We start from the raw sequence: 6,000 nt of genomic DNA, 5'->3' as shown, positions 1-6,000 counted from the left end.
CATGACTTTAATAAGGTACTGTAACTTAACAGACCTCCACTCTATTCACTTTGTATGGGTGTGAATGTAGTGCTCAGCAGAAACTCTGGGTAAGGAAGGTGGGAGAGTTACCTTACAAAAAAACACTCATAAAACGGAAGTCACCATTTCTTTATCTGTCTCTCAAATACCTGCCTATAAATGCTATATTTACCTAAAACACAGTTTTCCTCTTTAGTGCAAATCACTGTTGTGATTGTTTCATTTTGTTTTCAAACACGATAGTCTTTTCAAGTACAGTTATTCGCTATTTTTAGCTTGTTGCTGCTCTTATTGAGTTAGAATAGGGCAGAATTTGTTATTGCCCTAGAGGTTAAATCATATTAAACTGCTGAGTGGTTTAATGCGATTTAGCTCATTGGAATCAGGCTCGTCCAATTCAGACTTAATGGAACCTCAGTTCTCAATCGTTGTTTATTTGCTCTATATGTCTGGTTGACTGTAAGCTATGGATCCACTACTAACCCAATACTGGCTATGTGACATACTGTATAAATGTCCCAGGCCTGTTACACTAGCCCCTTATGGACTTATGTGAATCAACTATGTTGTGTTTGTTCAATAAGAGTAATGTAACTAAAGTAGTTTAACATGATAAGCTAGTCATTTCAACTCTCACGCAATCACTGACACACATTTCCTCAGACACCAGTTATTTAAAAGGCTTCAAAGTATTTTGCTTTTATTGATGTGACATTCTCTCGCCCCCTCTGTGTTTTTCTAAATAACAAATGTCCCTTATTTCAAGACAGGAGACTTTCTCATGATAGATGTTATATTTGGTCGTCTACATGCCTCTGTGAAGCTACAGTATTAAAGTTGACCCATTATTAATTTAACTGAGGGAATCAGAAATGTTCTACTGTACATGTTCTTCAGGACATTTTTTATTACTGAGTGATGTCATGCCACACATCATGCTGACCACTAAACTATATAATTTATTTTCCCATTTTTGGGCATGTCTGACCTGCTACTGTCCACCACTGACAGACTGCTATGGTCTCACGGCAAGACCAGCAGCATTTTTTCCAACGGGCAATTTCCAAGAGCGTGGCAAAATCATGTACCATAGTTTACTCACAGTATTACACTGAAACAGCAGGGTTCCTCAACTCCAACTTTTCCCTCCAGAGACAATGTCATCAGTTTATAATGCTGTAGGCTCTGAGCTATGACTTGATAGTGTCATAAAGAACTCAAACCTCACACAAATCTTCCATTGACATCGATGCATAACTTGCGTAGTGTGATCCCGGTCAATAGGTCACCTCCTTCCCATCAGACCTAAAATATCACTGTACTGTATCTGCATCGATAGTGTGACCTGTGGTTTTGTGTCACTAGGGGAGCAAGCAGTCTTTTGCTCTCTCTTCCTCACACACATTCTCTCTGTCTCTCTCTCTATATATATCTCGTTAGTTATTGCTCCCAGAGCTCAGGAAATCAGCAACATGAATACTTCCTCTCTCTCAGTAGTGACGGTGATGACTACAGTTTATCACCCAGCAGACAGACAGTCAGCCCTCCGGACCAGACAGATGATGTGAGCTAGATCCATTAGGTCTGGGGCTTTCCTGCGAAAACACATCCAAACAGTTGTATACTGTATGTCAGCCCTGACAGCATCCAAACACAATGAGGGACATCACTCACAAGACAATCTACCATGGACACTGTCGTATACCTCTTCACTGTAAAGCCCTGTATTGTACTGCACTGTACTTGTACTGCACTGTCACTGTTGATAAGCTGCTTTGATACAGTTCACTATTTGTTACCATTGATCTCTAATTAGTTGGCTCATTACGAGACTGTAAGCTCCATCGCTGGGATTGCATTTAAGACCTGTCTTGGTCAATTACATATAATAGGCATTTCAAAGGGGTCTGCTTTAAAAACCACACGTCTGGGTTCATACGCAGTACTGTTGTAGTCTATACATATATTTCTAGCTCTGTCATGTGTAGTATACCGCAGATGCACAGAGGATGATTATAGAAGGTGCTTTTTATACTGAATTCTCCATTTAGAAATGGGACCCAGGCAACCATTTGTTTATGTGTCTGATTACAATCATACAGTAGACACACATACACATACACACACACACACACACAAACACACTCTCCCTTTGAAATGACTGCATCATCAGACAAAGCTCTCTCATTTCTTCCAGCTAACTACCCATTATATTCCACATGACAAATTGCCATGGCAATTACAGACAGTGAAAAGCCCAGGCTATGCTTAGGGGCTGGTTTAGTAGTTGGGAATAATGACTGGATCACACTGTACAATAGCCACCGCCAAGAAGAGAAGGATGAGAAAATCACTTAGCAGGGAGGCTGCTCTCCTCCGCACAATTACCATGACGACCCTATTATAGCAGCCATCTTGGGAGATTTAACTGGTGCCAGAAGTGGATGGTGGGACTCTCCCTACACGCATTGATACATCCTGTACCGAAGTTGTTCTCAAGTCTCTCAGCCTCAATTCAAACAGGGAAGGGTGATAGCTGGGGAGGGGAGACAGAGGTGTGTCTGTGCGTGTAAGGAAAGTGCTATCTGTCTAGCTGGTGTGGACTGGGACATACACAGGCTAAACCTCATCCAGGTCAATGTTATTGTCTGGGGACAGAGAAAGGACCTGATGGGAGACAGGATGTCCGTCAGAGCCTATTAGAGGTAATGAGATGCAGGGTGACTGTGAGCAGAGCAGCAGCCCTCCTGAAAGCTGCCAGACAACAGCAGACAAAGGCTCTGCATGCCACTGTCCAGAATGGACCGTATTACAGGATATTGTACACATGTTATTGTACACATGAACAGTTCATCAAATGGCTACCCGGACTATTTGCTATGACACACTTTTTTGATTTTTTACTGACATTCTTGCACTGGAGTCTACCCACACATACTACACTGACAATCCAACACACAAACAAACACAGTCACACTACATACACTCACACACACACACATATGCATATTGACGACACACTTTCACACTCTTCCCATACACTGCTGCTACTCTGTTTATTATCTATCCTGATTGCCGAGTCACTTTTACCCCTACCGACAATTACATTTTAGTCATTTAGCAGACACTCTTATCCAGAGCCACTTACAGTTAGTGCATTCATCTTAAGATATCAATGTGGGACAAGCACATATCAGTCATAGTAAGTACATTTCCCTCAAAGTAGCGATCAGCAAAGTCAGAGCTAGTAAGGGGGGGAAGAGACAAGTGCAAGTGTTAGTTCACGAAAGGCTATTATTTGAGGGGGGTGCAGGGGGGTGCTGTGGGATTATTTTAAATACTCTTTGAAGAGGTAGGGCTTTAGATGTTTTGGGAAGATGTGCAGTGATTCTGCTGTCCTAGCTTCAGGGGGAAGCTGGTTTCACCATTGGGGTGCCAGGACAGAGAAGAGTTTGGACTGGGCTGAGTGGGAGCTGTGAGGGCCAAGAGTCCAGAGGTGGCAGAACGGAGTGCTTGGTTTGGGGTGTAGGGTTTGAACATAGCCTGAAGGTAGGGAGGGGCAGTCCCTCTTGCTGTTCCGTAGGTAAGAACCATGGTCTTGTAGTGGATGCGAGCTTTGACTGGAAGCCAGTGGAGTGTGGGGAGGAGCGGGGTGACATGGGAAAATTTGGGAAGGTTGAACACCAGGCGGGCTGCAGCGTTCTGGATAAGTTGCAGGGGTTCGATGCTCTGGAGAAGGGAGGAGGGGATAGGGTCTACGGGCAGGGTGTCGGGCGGCCGGACCTCACTCCTTGTATACAGCCTCGTTATTGTTATTTTGTTACCATTTCCTTTTATTAAAAAAAAACATTTAGCTCATCTTTTCTTACTTTTTAACTCTGCATTTTTGGGAAAGGGTTCGCAAGTAAGCATTTCACGGTAAAGTCTACACCAGTTGTATTCGGCACGTGACAAATATCTATATTTTTTGATGATACAGATCTGTGTCACATCATTTGTTGCCTATATACTGTAACTAACAGCCATTATCTGTCCGTCAATACATTAAGATGTATGTGACTACATACAAAATTGGTTCTATTGAACTAGGGCTGGGAATCGCCAGGGACGATACGATATTATCACAATACTTAGGTGCCGATTCTATATGTATTGCGATTCGATACAGTGATTTTATTGTGATTTGATGTTCCAAACATATTGCTCACCATGTCTGCTGCAGAGACACAAGAGAGAGCATGAGAAAACTAGCTTTGATCAGTCATGGAAATACAAGTGCTGAAAACAAATTGGAGAACAAGAAGATGGAGAACAAGCTATGAGTTTTGGTGCAGGTACAGCCAAATAGCGCAAAAATAATATTGTGATATTGTAAAAACGATATAATGTGATATATCCTCAAAAATAATATCCCAATATGTAAATGTATTGGTTTTTCCCACATCACTTATTTGAACCAATTATACAGGGATTGTATTACTCGAGTAACAGAGTTATGGGTTTTTAATTGTATGTATTCCTAACCTTTAGCGATTTATCAAGTTAACATACTGTAATCCTTTGGGATTTCTAAGAGAAGCATAATCAGATGTAAAATAAATAACATGACATTGTTGATTAGCCAGAGGGCTTCTAGTATAGTCATGAAAATCCCCCCATGGGCAGCTGTGTGCAGAGGAATGAATGAAGCACCATGCTGCTACAGTGCAGACAGACAGTGATGGTCCTACATTAAAGAGCACAGATTGAGATACAGTATCTGCCAGAACAATAGACCAGCCACAGATAAACATCTCCGTTCAGCCCTCAATCTGCTGTAAAGAAACTGATATGCATATTACACTATTAGTGACTGTGAGGGGGAGGCAAACATATAGTGTGTGTTTGTTGGCAGTCATGCAGCTCACAGAGGAACACAAGGCCAGATAATGTTTATGAACATGGAAGACCAGGAAGACCTGTCCCTCTGGTAGTGTTATCTGACAAGCATTTACCAGTGCTCCGTTTACCTGCATCACAGCCACATACAATGTCTGTTTATCTATCTTCTTTGTAATTTGTGGTGAACGAAACGTGTCTGTTTCCGTTTTTTTGGTGTGCTTATCTGTTGATCACACATTTTTATGTGACAGACAAGACACAACTGTAAAAATGATATGGGAAAATATGTTCACCTGTGTACAGCAGGCTGCACTCTGCTGGATTCTGCTTGGGGTCCTTTACTAGACAACTAAAGTTGTTTCAGTTAAAAAAAAGAGCACCATGAATCAAAGTAGAGATGCATGTTTTTCCATGAAATGTTGCGTTTGGTCCATGACCTCACCCTAGTAGTCTAGTCTACTGTCCGTCAGCTAGAGGCGTGGTTAAATCCCTACACGTTGTCTGGGAGGAGTTCACTATTTTGGCGTCGCGCCGGTGGTGCGACCTAGAAAACACTTGGAAAGCGTGGGATCACCGTGGGACAGCGCTGGTGTTAAAAGCCAAATTACGTAGAAAACTACGTGTAGCCGATGTTTATGAGTTCACGAGAAATACGGCACACTATACAACGAACGGTCTTCTCTTACACTATTGTAAACTGGTAAGTTGATCAAAGAACTTTTTAAAGAAAAACGATTATCGTAAACGGAGAAGAGTCTTCTTTCATATCGTCCACAGTAAAGACAATAGTCTAATATTTGGTTGAATAGATTTTTTGTTGTTGCATTATTCCATGAATATTGGAAAATTATTCCGTGAACTTTTATGGAAACGAAAGTACTCAGTGCTTATAATTGTGCGGATTATTACAACTTGCAGCTGTGCCCAAACAATAAAACTATCATTATTTGTCCGTCATTGTAAATAAGAATTTGTTCTTAACTGACTAGTTAGATAAAGGTTAAATAAAATAAAAATAAGCTGGAGGCTAACCGCTCACCAAGTGAACCAGAATGTGACTATTTTAAAAGTTTTGTGGTGATCTCTCTCACAAGAATG

General features: G+C 41.5%; 1 protein-coding gene across 2 annotated transcripts in view; it reads left to right on the top strand.

Annotated features, from left to right (window-relative positions):
* Positions 1–5,429: 5,429 nt before the first annotated feature.
* Positions 5,430–6,000, top strand: part of LOC106575182 (rho guanine nucleotide exchange factor TIAM2) — a 107,210-nt gene continuing 106,639 nt past the window's right edge. For both annotated transcript variants that reach the window (XM_014151838.2, XM_014151537.2), the window contains exon 1: positions 5,430–5,602. The gene's annotated coding sequence lies outside the window, so the exon portion shown is untranslated. The remainder of the gene's footprint in view (positions 5,603–6,000) is intronic.

This window comes from Salmo salar, chromosome ssa01 (assembly GCF_905237065.1).
Source record: "Salmo salar chromosome ssa01, Ssal_v3.1, whole genome shotgun sequence".
Taxonomy (NCBI): Eukaryota; Metazoa; Chordata; class Actinopteri; order Salmoniformes; family Salmonidae; genus Salmo; species Salmo salar.
Note: the sequence above shows the minus strand (reverse complement) of the source record. Positions and strands in the feature narration are given on the sequence as shown.